Raw genomic sequence first — 26,058 nt, 5'->3', positions numbered from 1 at the left:
TACGTACGTACGTACGTACGTACGTACATACATACATACATACATACATACATACATACATACATACATACATACATACATACATACATACATACATACATACATACATACATTAAAAAAATTAAATTACATGGTTTTACGTGCCAAAACCACTTTCTGATTATGAGGCACGCCGTAGTGGAGGACTCCGGAAATTTCGACCACCTGGGGATCTTTAACGTGCACTTAAATCTAAGCACACGGGTGTTTTCGCATTTCGCCCCCATCGAAATGCGGCCGCCATGGCCGGGATTCGATCCCGCGACCTCGTGCTCAGCAGCCCAACACCTACATACATACATACATACATACATACATACATACATACATACATACATACATACATACATACATACATACATACATACATACATACATACATACATACAAACATACATACATACATACATACATACATACATACATACATACATACATACATACATACATACATACATACATACATACATACATATGAGCGCGCACCGCAGTTTCGGTAGAGAAGCGGTAGACGATTAATTTATCAGGTTATCACGCGACTGTCAGTCTTCCTCCAACTTCCGTTGTGAGGCGCTCCCAACATAGTACTCTCCCATGGACTGCAAAGCAGGCGCGAACGCTAGCCGACGGGCGAAATTAGGAAAGGACGATAGGAGGGGGTTGCTTAAACAAAAAAATAGAGGGGGCAATGCTCATTGTAACTGACTCTGCGCTTTACCATTTGTTTACATTCTTTTTATTTTTTTTCTATCGTGGTCATAGTGAAGGAAACATGAACGAAAAAAAAAAGAGGCAAGAATGACAAATCTAGAAGCGAAAAACACTATCAAAGGTGCACATACATTGTCTACATTTACCATGTGTCAAGGTGTCGTACGATTTATTCTTTTTTGAACTGCTTACTTTGTTGAAATGCGATTCGCTTCCCGAGTTGGCCTTGTGTTCGCCTTATATAATCTCGTTCGGCGAATAAAATGCATTGCCGTATCTAGAAGGGGAGCTTGGGCGAGTGGGTGATAATTTATGTTTCGGAAAGCAACAGCGCTAAACGGACAAGAACATAGGCACGGCGCCCGTATCGTCTTCTTCTTTGCGTTAGTGCTTTTCCATTTAAGGCTGTTACCTTCCAAAACATGAATATTGCCTTGAAGTGGTCATTCCTTAATGTGAGGTCGGATAGGTTCTGAAGACCCAAGAATATAGGGATACGCTAAAAAAGATACGATATCCAACCTAATTCCAATACAATATTAAAGTAATTCAGAAACATGTAACATATGCGATTCTTTGACTCAAAATAAAGAAACACAGGCACAACACTTCTATTAGACTTTCAGAACTTCAGATATTTGTATTTATTCCCAAAAGTGACATGTATTCTCTTGTTCACATTGTAGGGACCTTTTCATGTGTGACGTGCATTACTCTTGGTTCGAATCAGCGTTCCTCAGAGCACTCGCTGAAGGTCACACATCGTCCTTTCTTGTTTCGATACCGTCGTTCCCCACAGAAGCAGCCCGACACACATTCGATGGTGCAATTTTCTGGCCGTGTCATTCGCATGCATGTTTGCTCAACGCAGTCGCGACTTGCACAGTCTTGATAAGTCTCGCCCGATAGACACCTCCTGCCTGCATCGTTGTACAATTACTTGTAATGTTTTGATAAGCATAAAAACGACAGCGCCACAGATTATGTATACCGCCAAAAGTACACTGCCGTCAAATGAATAAATTCTGAAATCTAAGTGAGAGGAAAACGAAAAGACAAACGGCAACTTAGTGTTGTAGGTGTGTGTATTGTGAAAACTATGTATTTAAAACATCTTTCACATTTTTCGCAGCTCAGTAAGGCGACCCCGGTTGTTCGCGGAATTTTGAGTTTCACGCGTAGCAATTCGCATATGATGATCATATGATATGATATGAATTCGCATATATGATAAAAAGTAAGTCCAGTATATCTTGTCTTTTATATATCTTTTATATGATCATGGAAAATATTAACTTCCTAAGTCCTCGTTCGTTACCACCATGTATAAGCTAAAAAAAATGAACTTGCTAAGATTATGAAAGGCAAAGACCTGATCATCATATGCGAATTGCTGCGCGTGAAGCTCAAAATTCCGCGAACAATCGGGGATAACAACCGCTAGTTTGTATGCGAGTGATACTCGGGCAGGGGCGAGCGTGCGAAAAGCACGCTCGCCCCTGCAGCCTGCCAGGTTCGCGTCATTGAGTAAGCTATATGTACACCGATTTCTCGCAGGCAACACAAGAAACACTCACGCCTTTGCGTGCCGTCAAAGACAACGGAAACACCTTTCAGAACACGTACCTATTGCCTCGGTGAAGTTCAGCGGCAAAAGCGCAGCACTTATGACAAGACACGAGGCAACCGGCCTTGCCGGTAGCAGATTCATCGTGCGAGCACTTCTAGTGACAGCCGGTAAAGCCGTCCAGCTGCGGGCTGTACGGCTCTTACGTGATCTTCCGTTCGCATTTCCCCCGCTCACCGCGGACCCAGGCGGCACGCAGATGCCGCCATTGACCGAAACGCTCCTTTGCCCGTCGAGTGCGTGACAGTTTCCACCACTGTTAATGGCGGGTGGGGCGCTTATAGGCTTCCAACTGGAACATACACTGAGCCGCCGACGTTGCACCCGTAGAAGAGTGCTTTATATTACATTGCGGGCAGCATTGAATACTGGTGTTTACTTAAAGCAACAACTGTTTCCTCTCGCTTTATTTATTGCCCTCTCTCTGTATGACACGCAATTTCCTGAACGGCAAAGAGAGGGCCCCTTTGGGGACGCCTGCTGGACACACCTGGAAGAAGAGCCGAGCGGGAGAGGAGCGCAGAGGAGGAACTAAGACCACTCAGCGGAGCTCAGCAGACGGCTGGCGGCGTGAAAAGAAATGTCAGCGTTGACAGTTCCGACACAATGAAATAGAAGCGCCGCTCTTCTCTTATGAGTGCGTCCGAGGCTAAGAGCCTGTCCAGCGCCCTCACATTCTCTAAGTACCCGTTAGGCATTTAAGATAGGCCGCTCGCGCTTTCCTACCGTTTTTCGGAGGACTTAAACTTACGGACGAAAGCTGTCTATTTAGTTGCGTGTGAACAGGAAGTAGATATTCTTGCGTTGATGTAAAAGACATATTATTTGTGAGAAATGTTTACGGGCTGCTTTTTGTGCTTAAGTTTTCAACACCCAACTGTCGCCAACAATTTATGTAGTACTTATTTGTTGTGCGGATGTTCTGTGCGTTTACAAGTTCACTAGACCACGCGCTAAACTTAAGTTATGCAAAACCACGGTTTTGAAGAAATGCTAATGTAGACGGGGTTTTACAGGCGTCTAAAGAGGAAGCTTCGTGTGAGTACAACACGAATGCCACGAATTAAAATACATCTAAAACGCAGAAATGCAATTAATGCAATGGACAACTGCTTGTCCGATTTTTGAATGAAAGTGGTTGCATTTCAGAGAGAAAAAAATGTTAACTTAGAGTCCCTTTGTTGGGCTGAGCTTCGATGCAGGGAACTGAAGTGTTTACAGAATTACCCGAAATTGGTAAATTTTTAGAAACTGCAGCTGGAAATTTACAAATGAGTAACTCGGCAACAGAAATAGATATGACAGCTCTGTGAACTGAATCCTTTATAGCATTTTAAGCGCATGAAGTGGTAGAACTCGCAGTTTGTATGATATTTTCAGAATGCTTTAGTGGTTCCGAAGAAAAGTGGCCCTTACAGTTTAGTGATATATTTCATAGCGGTACATGAATTTAGTCAGTTTTGATTATATTGTAAGGTGCATTCACGATAACTATATCTTTTTTTATTGATGAATGAAATGAATAAAAACAATAATTGATGAAAAACAGATGGTTCCGTAATCGACGAATCGCTTCCTATGTTCGCTACATTTTAACCTTTTTTTTTTGAATTCATAGTGAGGAGGGCTGCATCAAAGACGCACCCGCAGTGTGTTATGTGAAACGCCTTTTTCGCACTGCAGACGGTGTATTGCGCACTAGGGTACAAAAATGATGTTACGAAGTTGACACGTTACATTTATTCATGCATTGGATGGCTACATGCCTAACTTTGGCAACAGCTAGTGGAGGTCTCATACTCTAATTTTACAATCGTGCTCGCACCCTGATAGTAATGGGTCCGCTTGTTTTACACAGGGTGCTTTGAGCACTAGCACCAAGTAATGACCTCTGTGCTAGGGGCGTCGGAGATTACCCTTCGTCGCTCGAGGGTGCCGTACGCGTGGATGTTTGAGATTCTAGAGCTTTCCTAAATCTGCACCTGCGCTTTCCATAGAGGCAGACATGTTTAACCTGGTGAAAAGAGCTGGTTCTTCGCATCTCTTGCTACCCGAGTCTCTTCATGTCATAGGTGAGCCGTAATTATGGAACATGGAGGGATTGATGAGCGAGTGTTAGAGTATTGCTACGTAGTACCCATTCGTGCAATGTTGTGCACCAAGCATCATTGTGAGCAAGCATGAGGTTATTGCACCATATTGCGCAATGGTATGCATTACAACTCCTGATGAGCAACACTTTAATCGATAAATGATAGCTGCTAAGGCATAGTGCCGGGCTGTTGTATTGAAACAAAAAACCGTGTGAGGTGGGTTCGGTCCCTCTCAGCAACGGTAAAATTTTCTTGTGAATTTTCAGCGGCACTTCCTTCGAGATTTACGTACATTTTTAGATTGCACAGTGTTAGTGATCGGTGCAAGAAGCCAGCTAGATAGTTTAGACAGCCGGAAAGAAAACTAGTATAGCAGTGGCCAAGAATGCTATTCGAAATAAATGATACAATAGTAACAATACTTTATACAGACGATACTTGCCTAGGTTTTAAATATGTTTGCCCAGCCAAGAAATCAGCACAATCGAGCCATTCGAAGGAAAGTACTTTTTTGTAGGACGTGATGAAAATCCGCCCTGACGGGCTCGTGTATCATGTGCGTGTAGAGGGGGCGGGGGGGGGGGGGGGTTTCATGTGCCAAATACCCTGCCGTGACCATCTGGTGTCGGTGTAAAAATTTGACTAAAGTCAAACATGTATGTTTTCCAATCAGAGGTCTAGCTATCATACAGTAAACAAAGAATGGCGACAGTGTTTGATAGAATGAGAAATATTTACATGGCATGAGGAATGTGGCAGCAACGTGTGACGTGATTGAAGCCTTTGCTGCTCCTACTATATATGGCTTGAATTACTCAGTAGTTTTAAAGAACGGACCGCACTCGAGCCAGTCGGCCACTGCGCAGTTGCGATGTTCGCCGTTCTCACAACTACGTGTAATGCAGTGTTGTCCTCATACATACGGTTCCTTTGTCAGGTTTGACAGTTCGCATAGAGCAGGCTGTTTTCTGACTGCATTATCTGTCTGGATACACGTCTGATCTGGGTGGCACATGGCCGCGGAGTACCATGAATAAAAGTACCGACTAAAATTTGCTGACACGAAAAAGTTCTTTAGGTGTAAACAACAAATCAACAAGGATGTGATTGACGCCTATTTCTGTATTACATTAGCCAAAATAGTGTTGTTTGGGTGAGCCCAGACTTGATTCCTCTGTCTGGGAATTGTTGAATTAGTATGCAGTATTTTTTTTCTGGCGTGACGTCAGCTGCAAAGATAGTGGATGCCTCGATATGGGTGATGTAGTGATCCACTGATGTTACTGATACTCATTTCTTTCTCTTTCTGTTTATTATTACACGCTTCCTGAATCAAACTTCAGTCACGAGACATTGGTTATTGTTTGGTTTTCCGTCGTCATTGTTTTTTTTTCTCTGGCGCTGTATCCATCATTATGTCGTCATGTTACAAATTAGAACAACAATGATTACAGATCGTTTTCAGTAATTTACAGAACCAACAAAAATATAGCCACTGATTAGTCCTATGTTTTGGTTATTAAAAAATGCACTATACATATAGTTTCTCTTTTCAGATTGCTCTTGAAAGCGCAGTCGAATACGCCATGTTTAATTCCTTTATTTTGAGCTTGCACATGCTGACACCACGATTTCATTATGACGCATGCCGTAGTGGGGGACGCCGTGTGAATTCCAACGACCTAGGGTTTTTTTACGTGCCCCCGATGCACGGGACACGAGCATATTTGCATTTCGTCCGCATTGTAATGCAGCCGCAGCGGCCGGAATTTGATCCCGTGACCTCTCGCTTAGGAGTGCATCACCATAGCCGCTACACTCTGAAAGCAGTTCCACCCTTTGGGGTGTATATTTGCCACGCAACGATAATCGTCGTTTGTCTTGTCCGCATATCCTTTCTTTAACGCGGCGAGCCCGGTACTTTCCAGTAACGAACGGCATGCACGTTATCAGCATGACATAGCATTCCCGATAGGAAAGTAACGAGCGCAGCATTTTCAAGAATGGAAATGCGGGCAAGGCAGATGATGATTGTTGCTGTGTGCAAATATGCACTCCAAAGATTGTAAACGTTTCTTAGAGTGTAAGCCACCGCGGCGGGCAATGTGGCATGTTGAAAATGTTGATAAGGTGTAACGCTTTGTGTCACTTGTTTATTTTTGGTACACTAGTACCACTACCATTTCTCACCGGTACAGATAACACATCAGGAACAAGGAACTCAACAAAAATCTTGATACTATGCATATTTTCCGAAAAAATATGTTTTCATTTATGGTACAGCAAGCAGAAGGTCACTTGTTTTGGAATGGCATCTGACTCATTAATTACAATTGGATTAATTTGCAGGGCACACGAACAAGTAGCTGAATTTAACAGCTTTGCTCGGTTACACCACGCGCAAGCTATGCCACTTCTAAATCATTTAAATATCATTTGGGCGCCACTGTGTGAACTCATACAGCAATACGTACCTCCGAGATTACATTCCCACTGCGCTGAATATCTTTGTCCAAGCGGCAAATATATTGAAGTAATGCCCATTTGTCTTGGTTTTTAATATGTTTTTATTTATTCCTAAAAGCATATATGTAATGCTCGCTAAAACTCAGCGATAACATTCCGACACCGGTATGCATGGCCCACCCTGTCCTCGCCGATACTTTCCATCAATGCACATGCAGTTGGTCGTGATGTTCAGCGTGCATAGGTTGTACTTCATGGTCGCGCATGTGCACTGCATACAGTGGGCGTCCGGGTCCAGCACGGGTCTCTTGCGTGCTGCAATAGTGATGCGTCACACTGCAAAGACTACGGTCACAATATTTTGCACAAGGTTTATACTAAGACGTTTGCGGCATCGGACTGACAAAACATTTTGTAACACGGCGAGAACATTCACCACTCTTTTATGTTCCAATTTTTACAAACTTGCATGAATAATACAGGCGCAAGAAATTCTACACTTCCCAATTCAGCATTTTCGTTCCCCGGGCAGACACAAAATGGTCGCTTGAATTCTACTAAATCTATGTCATGAAGAATGCATATATATTTTGAAACGTTAGATAAGTGTTAAGAACAAAATTACTTAGATTTCAATTTAAAAAAAATTCCATTACATTTTGGTAATATATTACACTCTGCATTGCTCCGCGTTTCATGGAGTTTCGATAATGTCGTCTTGTAATGCTTGCACTGATTTTATGTGTTCAGTATTTGTTTCCTTGTGTATTGTCCCCGCTGCCAAAGCCTGTTGATGGCCACCGACCCACCCCCGCTCCCCAAGTAGTAAAACGATAAATAAAAACAAAAACTGCTCACACCATCGGTATCGTTATTCGGTACGAGATATTACCATGCTAAAAAGGTTCAACCCTTTTTCGTAGTGTCAGAAGTGCTACTTCATTGAAAAGCAAGCAAAAATATTTTCCTTTTATGTCAACAAAGCATTCTTTTTTTGCTTAGGTGTGCATTTTGCATTGAAGATAGGGGCTTCTGCAGGAAATATTACGATGCAAACGGAAGATTGAAAAATGCACACACACTGCGGTGAGGTCCCGGCTCACCGAGTTGCCAATTCGGGTGGGGAACGCCTTGTCCGTGATGATGGTGAGGTCGATTTTGTTGGCGTTCTGCCACAGCCTCCGGCCCTTTCTCGTGTCGTAGACGTACGCCCACACTCCGTACGGGGCGTTGAAATCCCCGACGACGACCAGGGGCAGGGTGGTTGACAGGTCGACGGACTTCTTGAGTATCGTATCGAACTGCTGTCGCGAGTCCCTAGGATTGCTGTAGATGTTGTCTACAAACATGCTGTTTCTCCGCTGGTTGCGTTATCTCGTGTTGAGCAGAACCTCCGCCATGACGTATTCGACCTTGCAACTCTCTAGATTCAGGTCGTGAGACAAGTGTGCAAGCCACATGTGAACTAACGTGCATACTCCCCGTCCTCCGGGCTGCCCGTAGACGGCCCGATAACCAGAGAGGGATGCGACAGAGACGAGGGTTTCTTGTAATGCTATTACCTGTGGTGTGTTCGCTAGCCATACAAAATATTGCTGCAATGGAGCCCTCTTGTTTGAGTACCCCCTGCAGTTCCATTGTCAAATTTTGAACTCCTCTTTGGAACTATCCATGATTAGATAAATTGTCTGGGGTACTCGCTGTAACACAGGTGCACGTGAAAAGCGCCGCCCACTCTGACGCGCTGATGTGCTGGTAGCCCTGATTACAGTCGCCGACGCGTTCGGAACAAAGACCCGCATCGGAGTTACGGACCTATTATTTGGTATCACCAGACGCTCGAGGGCGTCCATGCTATCGGCCAGCGCGCCTAGGCCTCTCTTCGGGTCTCCAAGGGCGACTTGCACCTGTGCTAAGCCTTGCTTTACCTGCTGCACGCTCTTAGTGAGCGTGGCCAGCATGTATTTATCTTATTAGTTTCCGAATCTGAATCTTACTGGAAACTGCCCTACGCTTGGCGGCCCCAGCCGAGTCGCTGGCCGGAACTGGTGCTTCTGTGGCGGTCGGCGCCGACGCGTTGGCCGAAGCACTCTGACTGGCCACCAATTTCTTAATGCCTGTCATTTCGCTAGCCATTTCTCTGACCACTTCTTTTAAGTCCACGTTTTCCTTCTGAAGGCGCGCTACCTCGGCGTGCCTGGCTTGCTCTGGAAGTGGGTCGCGTGGGACCCGGGAGGGTCTCGCTTCGGTGCCGCCAGCAACCATATCTGTCCACAATAAGGTCGACTTTCTCTTCCTCTGCTGGCCGGCACTGGACTCATACCATGCCCTGGAGACAGAGCGGCTCCTGGAGTGGCTTCTGGATGTGCCACTGGACATGGATCTTCCCCTTCCCCTCGACCTGGATCTCCCCCTAGACCTGGAATGGCGTCCGGAAGGCGGAGAGGAGCTCCTGGATCTAGAGCTCCCTCGAGCCGCGGAGCGACCGCCGATGACCGGGAGTTGTCGTTCGCCCATGGCGAGGGCTGGAGACTTGCTTCTATTAGCTCGGGATTGGTCCCCGCGCCTGCGTCTGACAAGGTACGGCGTCTGTACCTCTGCTTGCACTCATTGGCAGGGGTGAAGTGCCGGCCTCCGCACAGCATGCATTTGGGGTCGCACTTGTGTTGTTCGTCCCGGTTGGCGACGCCGCATCCTCTGCACATGCCTTCGTCCGGCGAGGGGCAGACGTCCACTCGATGCCCAAGGCGGCCACAGGCGTTGCACACCTCCACTTGCTTCCTATATAATGTACACTTGACAAGTGTGCCGAGTGGAGTAACACCGCAACAATGTTTGGTAGTGGTCATTACGCGCTCGAGACCCGCTTTGAAGTCGCCCGAAGTAAATCTAGAGAATTCACTGTCACGGGCTGCGACGTTTTTCGCAAGCTCTGCGGCAAGGACAGCGCAGCCGTCCCCAATTACCTGGAAGATTCGTGCGAGCGAATCAAGAGTGACACCGAGTCATCCACTAAGATGATCGTCAGTGACCTAGAGGTAGAGAAGATGGACAGCAGGCTAGCCCATCTGATCGAGGCCAAGCGGGCGCTGCTTCTCCGATGGAAGAGACAAAGGTTTATACGAAGATTGAGGAAAACGATCTCCGAGTTTAACAAGGCCATCGAAGATCACTGTCGAACCCTCGGCAAGCAGCAATGGGACGTGGGTTGTGACTCGATTGACGGGCAGATGCATAACGGCTAGTCCTGGGGCATGCTATAACATCTCCTCAACGAGGGCAGCACCAGATCCAGTCAGAGACACACGCTCGCCAGAGCACTGCACGAAGCTACCACACCCTGTTCCGGGGCAAGCTGGTTGCCAAGCTCATGAAGGAGCACCTTTCCGTAAAGCACGGAGACGGAAGACCCGTTTTCCGGCTACTTCGGCCCAGCCCGTCCGGAATTGGACGAAGACTTCACCGTGGGGGAAATTAGACAAGCCATTTTTGCGCTCAAGGGGAAGTGTGCGCCCGGTGCCGACAGAATCACCAATAAGGTGCTGCGGAACCTTGACGACCGTTCGATCGCATGCCTCACCGAGAAGATCAACGAGACGTGCAAAAACGGCAGCGTTCCAGAGCAATGGAAGACCGCCAACGTCGTCCTGATCCCCAAACCTGGCAAGGCTCCGAGCGTGGACAAACTCGGACCCATCCATCTCCCCTCCTGCGTCGGGAATGTGGCGGAGCACGTCGACCTTAACAGACTGAACAGATATCTCCAAGAGAACATCTACACTTACAGCATGATTGGCTTCCGTGTCGGCCTGTCGCCGCAGGACGCCATAAGATCAGCAAACATCAAATCATCGACGGTAGTACCAGGGACACCAGGGCCCTGCTCGGACTAGACCACGAGAAAGCGTTTGACGACGTTCTCCATGAATAAATTCTGGCCTCCGTCGCAGGCCTCGAGTTGGGTACCAGACTATATAGCTACGTCCGTTCGTTCCTGATGGGGAGGAAAGCGAAGCTGCAGATCGGCGACTTTGTCTTCGACGAGGTGCGTAAGGTTAAACATGCCACCGGATCGATGGCCAGGCTTGTAAGCTTAGAATGTTCACTCGAAAATTAGCACCATTGAGAACACATCTTTTTGGTACATAAGAAAGGCAAATCACAACACAGAGCCTATACAGATAATGTGTGGTCATAGGCATCTGTAAAATAGACAGGCCTCTCAATGGAATGGCGCATGAAATACAGCGGCGCTATTGTGCTCAAATTTTTTTCCCTGTTGATACAACTCGCTACAACCACCATCACCCAATATATTCAAATATCTTGTAGATGGCCTTTCCCAGTGTGGCATTTATTACGTGTCACTGGGTATGTGCTAACTGTAGGGATATTCTAGAGATTGCATATTTGCCACAACGGCAATGTATTTGGGTGAAAGTGTCGTAACTCCCCGCATACCCATATTTCTGTATTCTCAACAAGCATTATACGTTCACTTTATCCTCGAGATGTCAATCCCTCGACGTTTCACTTGGTACACAGTGGTCCACTGCTAATGGGAACGCCGGAGTGCGTGGCCTCTCCTCGGCATCACCGGCAGCCGGCAGGTGCAATGAGCTTCGCGCAGGCGCAGTGAGCGCGGTAGGCAGTGCTCTTTCATCGCGTCCGGCTGCGCTTCGGATCATCGCGCAGCAAATCGTTCACGCGTTTTTAAAGTTGGCCCGAGTCGGGACGATCACACTCCGTTAGCCAGCGGTTGCATCGCTCAAGAAGAATTGGATGGTGCAAAATATTGGCTCGCACATTTTTGACAAGACAAAGACTGACAAGATGACTGACAAGACAATGATGATATTTTATTTTTACCGAGGCCTTTTTGTTGCACATCTATATTAGGGAATGTCTCCATGCCCACGCCAGGGTGGAGGCAGTGCACGTTTGGTCAGCTCACGTTTCCCTCTTTCCCCGTTTGTGCCCAGTGATGTGCGTGCGTTTCTCAGAAACCTCCCTTCAGGGGGAAAGGGCAACCGACCTTTGGATATGTGGGGCCTCATGTCATCGGCCTCCTGACGCCAGATTGGGGGAAGTGACTGAACAATGACCACGCAGGGCATAGGAGCTACGGGCGGCGGGAGTGATCGGCTGCTACAACTTCATCATGAACTTTTTCTATATTAATTTGGATTTTCTTCTAAATATGTTAATATCAACGTGTTTGTGAAACCTCCTGAACGTCGTGCCCAGCCTGAAGTTCCCTTACTCTTCCACGAGCAAAGTGAATTACAGAACTTCGGACCCCAAGTAGCAAGAGGTCGAAGTACAACAGATGGTTTAGTCATCTGCAAAAGTGTGCGAAATTATTCGACCTTGTTTTTAAAACTTCTACAGGCAATTACTAGGAAGCAGAGGCCCACGCTTCTAGACAAACGAGGTCATTTCACTGAAACAACTAGTTTTTCTGTGTCACTATTGTATTTTTACCGCTTATTGTCTTGTCAGTGTGTAATACTTCAGAGTCACCTTTTAACCTTCCTTTTAAAGAAATTTTGCGTAATCCCATTGTATTTTCCTTTTCCGACGTACCAGCTCAGAAATATCGTCAGATATGATAATAGCGGAATACCTCAGTTTACAGTTATGTAGAACGACCTGTTTTAGATCGCAGCTCTTTGCGGCCGTTCCTGCGTTTCGCGTCGCCGTTCAGCCTCGCCGTCGTCCCTCGACGTAACTAGCTCCATAGATGGGGCCAGCACGCTGCTCTAGCTGTGCGCGCTCCTGGCACCATCTCTCGCGCAGGGCCCTACTCCTACCCAAAGAGAAACGCATAACCGCAAGCGTTCGCCACTGCGTGTACCCCTTCCTACCCCTTCGCTTGGTAGCGGTAAACGCGCGAGCGCGCGCGGTGTTCTCCGGTTGCCAAAGCGCCGGCTCAGTATCAGCAGATCCCGGTGCACGCTTCCTAAGCCAAAAGGCAGAGCCACCTTCAGTTGACTCGCTAGCAGCGTCAGTCATGCGCTGCCATCTCTTCGCCGTGGAACGTTCCTATGCGCCTACGCGCTGCTTCCCGTGATCTCCCGATAAGCGAGGCAGTTGCGCCGAGCTGCGCTCAGTTTGCGGCGGCTGGTGCGAAATCTGGCGCTCGAGAAGGATTGTGTGAGACTCACAGAGGGTTTAGCCAAAACAGCTGAAGAGCTGCGCTCAAATTTCGCATTAGGAAGTAGCGTTATCGAAGGGAATCTTTTTTTTCTAAAGTAAAAATTTGGCTGTTAATGTACCATGTTTCTGCGAATGTGAACCTTCCCGAGGCGGTGTGCGTGCTTGATGGCTAAAGAATGGATACCCAACTTGGTACTACGTACTTGAGCGACGTGCTTCTCCGATTCTTTACTTGTTTCGTTGGCGCCGGTATGTGTCCCACCAAAAAAAAAAAAAACATGCTAAGTTGTGGCTTCAGCCACGGTTTTATAACTCGTCGTCTTTTGTTCTCAATGACTCAAGGCATCTGTTTTGATCTTCTTCGCTTTTAACGCAGTCGAATATTGCGCAGTTGGGTTAATCTAGGTTCGAAAACTTTGTGTCTAATGCTGCGACACCACCGCCAGATTCACTTATTGCTACTGGGTTTTCTGTTTGCCTGGCCTCAATAGCGGTGTTAAGTTTTTTTTTTTTTAATATCACGTTCGCTATGTAGAAGTTGTTCTAACATTGTTTCTACAGTACGCGCCAAATTTAGTTCTGCACTACAACGCAGAAAAAGTATTATAAGTTAAAATGAAAAATGCCGTACGACCGAACAGAATGCCTCGACTGTACAAGCGGTGCTTCACGGTTCTCTTCGAAGCATTCAGTCTACGACTTTCCTTAATCTCTTGAACAGAAGGACCAGGTCCGTCAGCCGCAGCAGCTAAAATGGCGAGGTCTCGCGCATTGATCGTGGCCCGACGTCGCGGCTTCCAAGGAGCGTCCTTTGCGCGTCGGTTGTTGTTCTATGCTTGAAAAATTCTATTAACGTTCTTGAACGGCCTCTGCGTCAATTTTGAAATAGTGCGTTGACAGAAGAGCCCTAACCCCAGTAACACAGTGCACTGCCATTCATCTTCTAGCACTTGAACTATCTTGCAACCATGGGAATCGACGCGCACATTCAGTAAATTTTTTTTCTGAAACGGGCGATTTGTTGCGTAATGAGAAGGCGAAACAAAGAGGGCAATGTCGTTGCTGTATGATGTGCAGCGCATAGTCCGTATTTGGAAGCGGTCACTTTCCTTATAGCTGGAAGGAAAGTGACTGCTTCCAAATACGGACTACGCGGGCTACTAGGTTCGCGGCGATCCGAAGCCCGGCAGTGGCTGATGAAAGAGCACTGCCCACAGGCGCTTACTGCGCATGCTCGAAACTTGCTCCAGCCGCCGGCTGGCGCTGGCGCCGAGAAGACGTCATGCGCTCCGGTGTTCCCCTTAACTGTGTACCGCTGTGTACGTACATCGACCTTACTTGGCGTACGCGTTTAGGCCTACTTTCTGGGCAGTGCAGTGCTTCTGCATGAACATTGCATGAGACCTGCACTGTGACCTGTACATTAATCGCGTACACAAAAATTGCACAGCGTTATCGATGACATGGGATGATATATGCATCAAATCTTCTTGTGCCAGATTTGCTTAGTCAATTAAATAAATGTACGCTTCGGTTTGCGTCCAAATATTGATTTTGCTTAGTTTTCTGCACAGTCCGGTGAAGTGACATTGCATAGTGAAACGAAGAAACAAGGGTGTGCAACGCTGTTTAGGTGCCAAAAGTAGTAGAGTAGTTTAAGTAGAGAGAACTCATCATATAATTTCAGTGTGTTCATGCATGAAAATAATCTTGCAGAGCCTCTTGCAATGGAGCGGCGTAGGTGGCCTATATTCTTGTAGAAGCCAACCGCATGACTTCGGAACGCTAGCCTGTCGTAACATAGGGGACTCCATTCAATGTAACATCAGATAATATATAGTTATCCTGACGTGGACAGAATATGATACACGCCATCAATAAGTACATAAATCAATGCCGATTGCGTTGAAGTTTGAAAAAAGTTGGATTCGGCCTTTCTCGTGTATTGGCAAATCAATTCTGCGGAAGTCTGCAAGGTGGATAAAGATTGAGCGAAACACTAAATTGTGATCTAGACAAATGTACGCATGAAACGGCCAGCAAGCCACATGCTTTTTTCGGAATCTTTCTTCAAAGCTTTGTTTCGGAAGAGTCCGCGTGGGTTTCATTTATTCGTGCTAGGTTCTCGTGGGGGATATCATGTTATCTGTTGTTTGAATTTAATAACAAAAGTAGATTTCTGAGCAATGCACTTTGAAGCATTTTTATATGTACCTTCAAGCTGCGTTGTGTGATGTACAGTATTGAGTCACTACTTTTAACTGTGTGCTTCACTGCTGAGTCGCTAATTTCAACTGTGTGTTTCGCAAGGCCTGAAACATGAGCACTATTTTTTTTAATACGGCGCAATCTCTTGGACAAAATGTTTGAGACCTGCAGCATGAATATCTAGGTTATTTCGGCCTCGCCGTGTTATTTAAAGGGACACTGGATTAGGACATTGACCTCTTATAGGTATGCGCTACATCATGAAAAGAACTGCGTAGGAGGAGGAGCATAAGGAAAGGAAAAGCGAAGGCAATGATGTTAAGCAGAAATGCATCTGGTTGGCTACCCTACTTTGAGGGAAAGGAAAGAGGGTATAGAAAAATGAGACAGAGAGCGGGAGGGAGGGAAGACGCGGTCAGCTTGCGCCTGCACGCACGAAGCCTGAGCAAGTCAAAGGCGTTCGCAAAATAAAAAAAAACGTGAAATATTTAGAAGAATATACATCACTTATTATTGAGTAGATGACCTCTTGATGCAAGAGACAACACAAAACGACGGGAGTGATACATAGTAACTCGCCGAAATTCTCGTCGAACCTGTTAGCGCAAGTCCTAAATTACATTTATTCTACATCACACCTCTTACTGACGTCAATTATGACATAGTTCAGGTTCGCAGAGGGTCACTTTGACATCCAGAATAATGTTTGAGAATATCGTCACGCTGTCACTAGTCGAAGCGCTCAAACGTAGGTGCGATCTCCGCAGAGAAGCAATGTGGCTGAAGCGCCTCTCATGTGCCTTGAGTTAGCCACTGTTTACTGAGTCTGAGGTAATCGTTTGCGACGGCTATTAGTCAAGCTCTTTACTTTTAATGTATCATAAAAATATCGGTAGGTCAGTTCTTAGTGAATGATTGAAGCAGCCAATGATCACAAAGCTTGTTGCCGCTTTGGCACGAGACTCTAGAAGGGAGGCGACTGCTTGTGTTGAATATTCAGAACTCCGCGCCGGCCACTACTGTTTCAAGCTGTAAAGCTTCCTTTCATATTTAACTATGCTACATCATGCTACAAACACACATGGTGCAAATACATAGCAAACTTATTTACAAAAAGAAGACTCGATAGGTTTCCTAATAAGCTTTGACTTTGACTGCGCCTTCAAAGTGCCAGTGTAACAAACAGGTCATTGGAAAATGAGCAGTAGCATGCTGGAATTATTTTTACGAGCTATGAGTCTGCCATCTGACTAAATATATGGACAGAAACGTCTTCAGCCATATCCTGTTAACTGAGGCCACCAACTTAGCCAATTCATCCCCCAACTTTTTTTACAGCAGAAAAACGGGATATCAGCTTTACCACAACCGGCAGTGCCAGTCAATATTTTGTGTTTACTTATATTTAAAAAAACGTCCTTTCGCTGCCTTTGTAGAACTGCAAACTCGTTATTATTTACAGAAGTCCCATTTTCCGTGTCATGCCAGTTCAACGCTTTACCATGCCAAATCAACGTTTGGAGCCGCAATATTTCCATCGGTATCAACCCACGAACGGATTGAGCTGTCTTATATCCTAATATTGAGAGAAAAAAAATTGGCAGCATGTTAAACTCCTGTAACGCATGACGGCGAAAGCCTTCTGCGCATGTGGTAATGTATAAAGTTTTTTGATTGTTGGGGTCTGACTTCTTCGGAGACATAACAAGCTGCACTGCGAAGGCATTGCGCTGTAGGTCGATCTCCTCAACGACAGATGAGAGAACGAAGTGCACAGTCTAAAAACTTTTTCTTTCTTTCTTTCTTTCTTTCTTCCTTCCTTTCTTTCTTTCTTTCTTTCTTGCTTTCTTTCTTTCTCTTTCTTTCCTTCTTTTCCTTTCATTATTTTTTTTCTCTGTTTCGTTTCTTCTTCCATGTTCAGCCTTTCTATCTTTGCTTGGTTACGCTGATATGGGCCCCATTGCTGATGTTTATATTTCTTTCATTCTTGCTTCGTTCTTTGTTCTCTTTTGTGTCTTCATTCATATTGAACCATCGTATCTTTCCCTGCTTACAGAAGTATGAGCCATTCCAGACTATGTAACTCTTTTAACCAAATAATGCCCAGCGTTGGGACGCGGCTCTCCGAAGTCCCGAAATAGAAGAGCAGACCGGAGTAGTCCGCCGCGCCCGCGATACGGACGAGAGGCTAGGCCTTTCGATCCCGGCGTGGAAGCGGCCCTCTTCGGTCTACCAAACCAGCGTGACCTGGAGGACCTGAATAAAGTTTTTTTTGTACCATACCATACATTAAGGCAAAAGGAAAATCTATCAGTTACATTTTGTTGATTTTTCATGTCAGACAATGACACACTGTAAAGACTTTGTGAAAGTTTTGCGAGTGGCGCGTTATTCTTTGAAACGCTACCCGATAGTGCACTTTATAAAGTACTCTGCACCTTTATTGGAGCAAAACCTTATGTAAAAATAATTATGGGGTTTTACGTGCCAAAACCACTTTCTGATTATGAGGCACGCCGTAGTGGGGGACTCCGGAAGTTTCGACCACCTGGGGTTCTTCACTGTGCACCTAAATCTAAGTACACGGGTGTTTTCGCATTTCGCCCCCATCGAAATGCGGCCGCCGTGGCCGGGATTCGATCCCGCGACCTCGTGCTCAGCAGCCTAACACCATAGCCACTGAGCAACCACGGCGGGTCAAAACCTGATGTAGGTCACGAAATGTATATGATATATCTTGGAGCTTCCAAAAGCAAAAAAAGCTTGGAGCGAAGAGTCAAACGAAATTTTGCGCAAGCCGGCATAACTTTCTGGTGGCAAAATTAGCATTTCAGGGGGAAATATTGTTTGTTATGGACGTGGTTTTACTTATGAAGTGTGAAGCATGACTTCATCAAGTAACAATGAAGCGTTTTCCTGTTTCTCTCAGAGGCATGCACAGCGCAAATATATTATTGATGCAGCTAATTGCGATAATTGTTGATAAATACAGCCATTCAAAACTAAAGCATTCACCATTTGGTTCAGTGGTAATTGAAACATTCAGGATGCTGGTGTTATCTCATCCAGTGATAGTCGGTTCTTGCATTACAATCCTGCTGCATAATTGCTAGGTGTCATTTTCGTCAGAATGTTCTGGTACTTAAAGATGAGAGAACGAGCTCTAGTACGAGTAGGGATCTACGTCTAGATCACCAATCTGGGTTGCCCTACTTTTATTGCACAACACTTCACGATTGGCATAGTAATATACACAGGCTTTGCTGTTTTCTGTTCCCTCCCACTCGTTTTCTAATTTGTAGTAAATGATGGATGAATCATTTTTTTTAATATTGTTACGTAGGAAGACACCGACGAAAAGCTATTTACAAGTATATTTACAAGGCAATACGCCGCAGTTGACCAAGAGGCAACAGCCCGCGCCAGCTTCCAATCGTCGTCTTCGTCTTCTTCCTGCGCGGCTCTTCGTCAGTGGGAATACGACCCCGCAGCATTACCCCCGGCGGCAAAAGCGCCGTCCCGGAGCGACTAAAGGCTGGACTCGGAAGCAGTGTAGTAGCTCTTGAGCCTACTGACGTGCACGACATCACTGGACGCCAGAGTAGATGACGAGGTTGAGCTCACAGGAGCAATTTCATAAGTCACAGGCGTCACCTGGCGAAGCACGCGGTAGGGCCCTGTGTATCGCGAAAGGAGCTTTTCGGAAAGTCCAACGTGACGACAGGGCGACCACAGGAGCACGAGTGCACCAGGCGAAAACTGTACGTCACGGTGGCGGGCGTTGTACTGACGCTGCTGCGTGGTTTGCGAGTCCGTCAGTCGAGCACGGGCAAGCTGGCGTGCATGATCGGCGAGGGCGATGGCGTCGCGCGCATACTCGGTTGTTGAGGTCGCAGCAGGAGGAAGTACCGTGTCAAGGGGCAAGGTCGGTTCGCGACCGTAGAGTAGATAAAATGGAGAAAATCCGGCGGTGTCGTGCCGGGAAGAATTGTAAGCAAAGGTGACGTAAGGAAGGGCAACGTCCCAGTCGTGGTGGCCCTTCGAAACGTACTTGGACAGCATGTCGGTAAGGGTACGGTTTAAGCGCTCTGTCAGGCCATTGGTTTGAGGATGGTATGAGGTAGTCAGCTTGTGTTGAATAGAGCAGGAACGCACAATGTCGGCGATAACTTTCGAGAGGAAGTTACGACCGCGGTCAGTAAGCAGCTGTCGCGGGGCGCCATGCACTAAGATAATGTCACGCAAGAGAAAGTCCGCGACGTCAGTGGCGCAACTGGTAGGTAGAGCCCGCGTGATAGCGTATCGGGTGGCGTAATCAGTTGCGACGGCTACCCATTTGTTCTCAGAGGATGACGTGGGAAAGGGACCGAGGAGGTCTAATCCAACACGAAAAAACGGTTCCACAGGGACGGGGATCGGCTGGAGATGACCGGAAGGTAGCACCTGAGGCGTTTTCCGACGCTGGCAGGGATCACAGGCAGCAACATAGCGTCGGACGGAGCGAGCAAGACCAGGCCAATAGAAGCGGCGGCGGATGCGGTCGTACGTGCGGGTTACGCCAAGATGTCCTGCAGTGGGTGCGTCATGCATCTGAAAGAGCACAGTCTGTCGTAGATGTTGTGGCACGACAAGAAGAAGATCAGGGCCGTCAGGGAGGAAGCTCCTTCGGTACAGAATGCCGCCCTGGAGGACATATCGGCGAACGGATGCGTCGGTAGGTGCAGAGCGCAGACGCTCGATGAGTACTCGCAGCGATAGGTCTCGGTACTGCTCATCGGCGATGTTAGCGAAGGCAGACACAGAGAAAATGCCGTCGGCGGTACTACTGTCGGCGTCGTCAGGCTCGTCTACCGGGTAGCGAGACAGGCAGTCAGCGTCCTTGTGTAGTCGGCCAGATTTGTAGGTGACAGAGAACGAATATTCTTGGAGGCGTAAGGCCCAGCGACCAAGTCTTCCTGAAGGGTCTTTCAATGAGCATAACCAACACAGCGCGTGATGGTCTGTGATAACGGAAAAGGGTCGGCCATATAAGTATGGGCGGAACTTCGCAACCGCCCAAACTAGGGCCAGACACTCACGCTCAGTGATGGAATAGTTGCGCTCCGCGGGCGAGAGGAGCCAGCTGGCGTAAGCGATAACACGGTCGTGGCCACGCTGGCGTTGTGCCAGTACTGCGCCAATTCCGTGACCGCTGGCATCAGTACGGACTTCGGTAGGCGCAGAAGGATCGAAGTGGGCCAGAACGGGGGGCGTTGTGAGAAGATCAATGAGAAGCGAGAATGCAGAGGCCTCGATATCTCCCCACTGGAAAGGGGCGTCTTTTTTCAAAAGCTCGGTTAGTGGTCGTGCTATGGCCGCGAAATTTTGGACGAAACGGCGGAAGTACGAGCAAAGGCCGATGAAGCTGCGCACATCCTTGACACACTTCGGAACAGGGAAGTGCGTAACAGCATGGATCTTGCCTGGGTCCGGTTGCACTCCGTTCGCGTCAACGAGATGTCCAAGGACGGTAATCTGGCGACGGCCGAATTGGCACTTCGATGCGTTGAGTTGCAGACCGGCTCGCCGAAAAACGTCCAGGACTGCTGAGAGGCGCTCGAGGTGCGTAGCGAATGTTGGGGAGAATACTATAACGTCGTCTAAGTAGCATAGGCACGTGGACCATTTGAAACCGTGAAGAAGGGAGTCCATCATGCGTTCAAAAGTGGCAGGAGCGTTACATAGGCCGAACGGCATCACCTTGAATTGATAAAGACCGTCGGGTGTTACAAAGGCAGTCTTCTCGCGGTCGAGATCGTCCACGGCAATCTGCCAATAGCCGGAGCGAAGGTCAATAGAGGAGAAATAGCGAGCACCGTGGAGGCAGTCAAGGGCGTCGTCAATCCGAGGTAGGGGATACACGTCCTTTTTGGTAACCCTGTTAAGGTGCCGATAATCCACACAAAAGCGCCATGAGCCATCCTTCTTTTTTTACCAGCACAACCGGTGACGCCCATGGACTACATGACGGTTCAATAATGTTCTTAGCAAGCATTTTGCGAACTTCGGTGTGAATCACTTGACGCTCAGCCGGTGATACTCGATACGGGCGGCGATGAATAGGAGGGGCATCTCCGGTATTAATGCGATGTTTAACAGCTGTTGTTTGGGCCAAAGGACGATCGTTGAAGTCAAAAATATCTTGGTAGGAAATGAGAACGCGGTAGAGCGCACGAGCGTGCTCGGAGGGCATGTCGGGTGCAATCATTTTCTGTAAGTTGGCGATGGTACAAGTCGCCGACTGCGAAGGTAGAGGAGGATCGGTTGAATTGTCGTCTATTGAAATCGATGCTACAGAGTGATCCTCGAATGAGCAAAGTTGGGCCAGAGACATCCCGCGTGACAGCACTTGTGTCGTCAAGGCAAAATTGACCACTGGCAGGCAGACGCAATTCGCCGTAATAGATAAAATAGTATGAGGTAGTGTGATCCCGTGTGTAAGGAGGACGTCTTGCATAGGAGCCGCGATGTAGTGACCGTCGGGCACTGGCGGGGATGACACGAAGTCAACGTAAGTCAGTGCCGAAGGTGGCAAGCGAACGAAGTCGACGGAACTGAGGCGAGGAAGGTGTTCTTCAGCGGGATCCAGAACAGGCAGGTCGAGGCGGAGAGTACTGGCGGAGCAATCGATGAGAGCAGAATGTGCGGAGAGGAAGTCGAGGCCGAGGATGATGTCGTGGGGACAGTGAGCGATGACTGTGAATAGCACGGTAGTGGAGCGATCGGCGAAGGAGACGCGGGCGGCACACATACCAATTACGGGGGCTGTTCCGCCATCGGCGACACGGACAACAGGCGTCGTGGCGGGCGTGATTATTTTCCTCAGCCGGTTACGAAGATCCGCGCTCATTACCGACAAATGTGCCCCAGTGTCTATGAGAGCTGATACAGGAACACCGTCGACTTGCACGTCAAGAAGGTTCAGATGGGTGGGCAACGTCAGGAGAGGATTTGGCGGCGTAGGGAGCAATGCAGCGTCACCTCGAGGCGCTGCATCGTCTAGTTTTCCGGCTGGGAGCGGCGTCCGAAGGGAGTCGGCGAATAGGAACGACGGGGCTGGGGAGAGCGAGATTGTCGTCGTTGGGGCGAAGGCGAACGAGAATAGGGTCGGTTCGGCGCAGGAGAATCGGTGGCGGCATTATCTGAGCGGGCAGCATGGGGACGAGAAAGGGCACCTGGGGGGCGAGAGTAGGCAGTATATGTAGACTGGTGCAGGGAACTACAGCGACTGCGGCAGTGCCGAGAAATGTGCCCAATTCGATGGCAGTGAAAACAAATTGGCTTGTCGTCTGCAGTGCGCCATTCAGAGGGGTTGCGGAAACGTGGAGGGTAAGAAGGTGCGGGCCGGGGTGGAATCGAAGATGCCGGGTGGGGATCAGGGAGATGGGCCGAGCAGATGGTGTGAATACCCATGTTGGCGAACTCCTGGCGGACAACTGCCTGGATCAGGGAAACAGTGACTGCAGGTGCATTGGAGGGGCTGGAGTCGAACGCAGCCGGATAGGCGGCCTCGATCTCACGTCGGACAATCCTGGTAACATCGCCAGTGTTGTTGGGACGAGGAGCGTCGGCACAGGAAGAAGTCGCTGGGGTGTTGGGCAGACGGGCAAACTGTTGGTCGATACGTCGGCTTTTAGCGAATTCCAGGCGGCGGCACTCTTTTATAACTGCATCCACCGTCGCGACGTTGTTAAACACGAGCAAGTTGAAGGCGTCATCGGCAATGCCTTTGAGGATGTGGGATACCTTGTCGGACTCAGTCATGTGTGCGTCAACTTTCCGGCATAGAGCCAAGACGTCCTGAATGTACGTGACGTAGGGCTCCGTTGACGTCTGCACACGACCGGAAAGCGCCTTCTGCGCGGCAAGTTGGTGACCGTAGGGGTTGCCGAACAAGTCTCGAAGCTTTTGCTTAAGCGAATCCCAACTGGTCAGCTCATCTTCGTGCGTCCGATACCAAACTCGAGGTGTGCCAGCGAGGTAAAAGACGACGTTGGCGAGCATGATAGTTGGGTCCCACCGGTTATTGCGGCTGACGTGTTCGTAAAGGCTGATCCAGTCCTCGACGTCTTCCCAATCTTTTGCCGAGAATACTCCAGGATCACGGGGAGCGGAGAGGGTGATGTAGGTCGTCGAAGTGGCAGCAGATGTCGGAGCCGGTGGAGTCGGGTTGGCGTCGCCGGGAGCCATGAAGGTAGGCTCGACGGACCGTCCACTGCGAAGCTCCGTGACGAGGTACAGGGAACGTCCACCTCCACCAAATATGTTACGTAGGAAGACACCGACGAAAAGCTATTTACAAGTATATTTACAAGGCAATACGCCGCAGTTGACCAAGAGGCAACAGCCCGCGCCAGCTTCCAATCGTCGTCTTCGTCTTCTTCCTGCGCGGCTCTTCGTCAGTGGGAATACGACCCCGTAGCAATATTCTTCATATGAGATCAAAACGGTTTCTATTTATGTAAATTTACTGTAACACTCGTCGCTATTTTATTGACTGAGAAGACAAGAGCATCGTCATCTTTGCCGGCAGCGAGAATGAAACCAGGAAGAATAATAGCAATGTTGATGTGATTCTAAGTACGTTTTTTTCCTGCAACAGCCCGTGAAGTTCTTTAGCCAGCAAAAAATATTTTGACGAAATACAGGTAAAAAACCGTTGTGTGTTTCGGGATCAAGCGCATCCATCTAGCACACATTTAAGCCGAGCGCACTTTACAAAGTACACCTCCATTTATTTTCTTGCGGTGGTATAAACAATTATTGTACATGGAATGTCATGGGCATTCATCGTATACATCCTTCTTTTCTAAAACTTACCTAAATACTTTAGCTACGAAAAGCATATGCTATGCTTGAGAAAATATTTAGAGCATATAGAGCGAAATGCATGTAGAGTGGCACCTACTGTGTTCAGCACTTTTCCAAATTTGGCGATCAATAAATGACACACATCAAGCAGCTGAGAATAAACTACAGTGTGGGCGTATTCGCAGGAACCTTCTTAGTAAACTGGCGTACCAAGGAACACTGCGATGTTCTCTAGTTATTTATAAACCAAAATGGTGCTTTAAATTTGATAGTACGCTGGACGTTATTGGGTCATTGTAGGAACCATTGCAAGTGGTGGTAGTATTTGTGCCTCTAGTCTACTTTTTGTATCACTGGACCGGACGCCACTTTTGTTCTGGTATGAGCCATTGCATCGAGTCACTCAAGTATTTCGCCTTGCTGAGAAGAGATAGTCAGGACCCTTGCGGCTATGCTCAGAAAACGAGGTTAGGTGTACTATCTCACGCAAGAAATGATGTTGCAATTACTCACAGCCAGCAACATTTTTAGTCAGAAGTACCGTGGCAAAAATAATAAATGCACTTATCACATTTGCCATGAGCATTGGGCGGAGGTTGACAGAGCCGCATCAGAATGAAGAACCGAAAAATCATTTGCGTCTTAATTTCGCTATAAAAGGCAACAGCAAATACAGGCATGTCAGCCAGGCGGAATCTACAGAGCATACTTTTTTTTGTGCTAGACAGATGACTGGAGTGCTTTCTTTAAATGGAAGCTATGCAAATGGCCCTAGGTTACAGAACAATGCTCTTTCATTCGCGCTCATACAGCTGGAATAGCGCTTGAATAGCTGTATTGTTCTAATAAACTTTTCAGCATAGGAATAATTTATATGTTTTGTTTTTAACTAGACATCTCTTCTTTATTTTAGCAGAACGATATGTACAACGTACAAATTTCCCCCCAAAAAGCAAATCAACGCCAACGTTAGATAAAAAGAGATTGACCAATCAGGCTTCTTGAACACATGTTTCAGGTGTGTCTGAAAATGTAACAGTTTTGAAACAGAGAGGTCACCAGGGATAGTTAAAAATATTTCCGGCAGACCCCACTAGATTACACCTTGATTCAATTTGTTCAAATATTTAGGCGATGCCCTCACATACAATCAAAACGCAAACTGAATACGTATATGTAACGAATGTTTTCTAATTGGCCTTTAAACAAATTTTGCTATGTTGCCTAGTGCAGTACGTCATACTAACAAGGCGCGTTATGCCTCGTCCACTACTAAAAAGAATATCGATCCATTTTCAGGAAATGAACAAAAATTGTCCAAGATGTAATGTTGTACTTCGCTTTTCTTTATAAAATGGCTTTGTCGCAACTCCAGGGGAAATTAGGTGGGGTCAAAGGCACATCGCTTTAAAGTCCGGAAACAATCATTTCGAAAAGATCTTCACACAACGAAATTGTTTTAAATGGGCGTGTCTACGGAAATAAATACCTTCAATAAATAAATTGAAAGGTATACAATAATGGGACTAGTCTACAAGCAGATTCGCGGAACTGAAGGTGATGCGTGAAGGAGAAGGAGCACTGCCGAAGGTACAAGGCAGACACGCAATATTCTTACTTAGCGGGATATCCTTATTTGCGTAATTGTCCTATTGTTGGAGAGATATTTTTGTTGTGGCTTGTTAGATAATATGTTACAGCGAGACCTGACATCTTAATAGCATTACGAGTGTACGTCGTAAATCGCGCATTACTGTTGCGCTTACCACTGCGAACGGTAATAGTCGCCCTAACCGTGATTACTTTGCATTATAGCAACGCCTATGCAAGGTAGACTGCCTACTTTGATCTGAGTTCGCGCTTGCTGCTGACTATCTGCCCTGACAGAAAGAAACAGACATTGAG

At 47.3% G+C, this 26,058-nt stretch overlaps 2 long non-coding RNA genes across 2 annotated transcripts; both read right to left on the bottom strand.

Annotated features, from left to right (window-relative positions):
* Nucleotides 1–1,359: 1,359 nt before the first annotated feature.
* On the bottom strand, nt 1,360–2,709 carry LOC135914497 (uncharacterized). The gene is made up of 2 exons (XR_010568318.1): nt 2,377–2,709; nt 1,360–1,670 (listed from the first exon to the last, which is right to left on the bottom strand). It is a non-coding gene; the product is annotated as an uncharacterized lncRNA (long non-coding RNA).
* A 4,304-nt stretch (nt 2,710–7,013) lies between these two features.
* LOC135914496 (uncharacterized) lies at nt 7,014–24,899 on the bottom strand. Its single transcript, XR_010568317.2, has 2 exons — nt 24,667–24,899; nt 7,014–7,251 (listed from the first exon to the last, which is right to left on the bottom strand). It is a non-coding gene; the product is annotated as an uncharacterized lncRNA (long non-coding RNA).
* Between the last annotated feature and the right edge of the window lie 1,159 nt (nt 24,900–26,058).

The sequence above is a fragment of the Dermacentor albipictus genome, chromosome 8, assembly GCF_038994185.2.
Source record: "Dermacentor albipictus isolate Rhodes 1998 colony chromosome 8, USDA_Dalb.pri_finalv2, whole genome shotgun sequence".
Taxonomy (NCBI): Eukaryota; Metazoa; Arthropoda; class Arachnida; order Ixodida; family Ixodidae; genus Dermacentor; species Dermacentor albipictus.
This window is presented reverse-complemented; position numbering and strand designations above follow the sequence as displayed.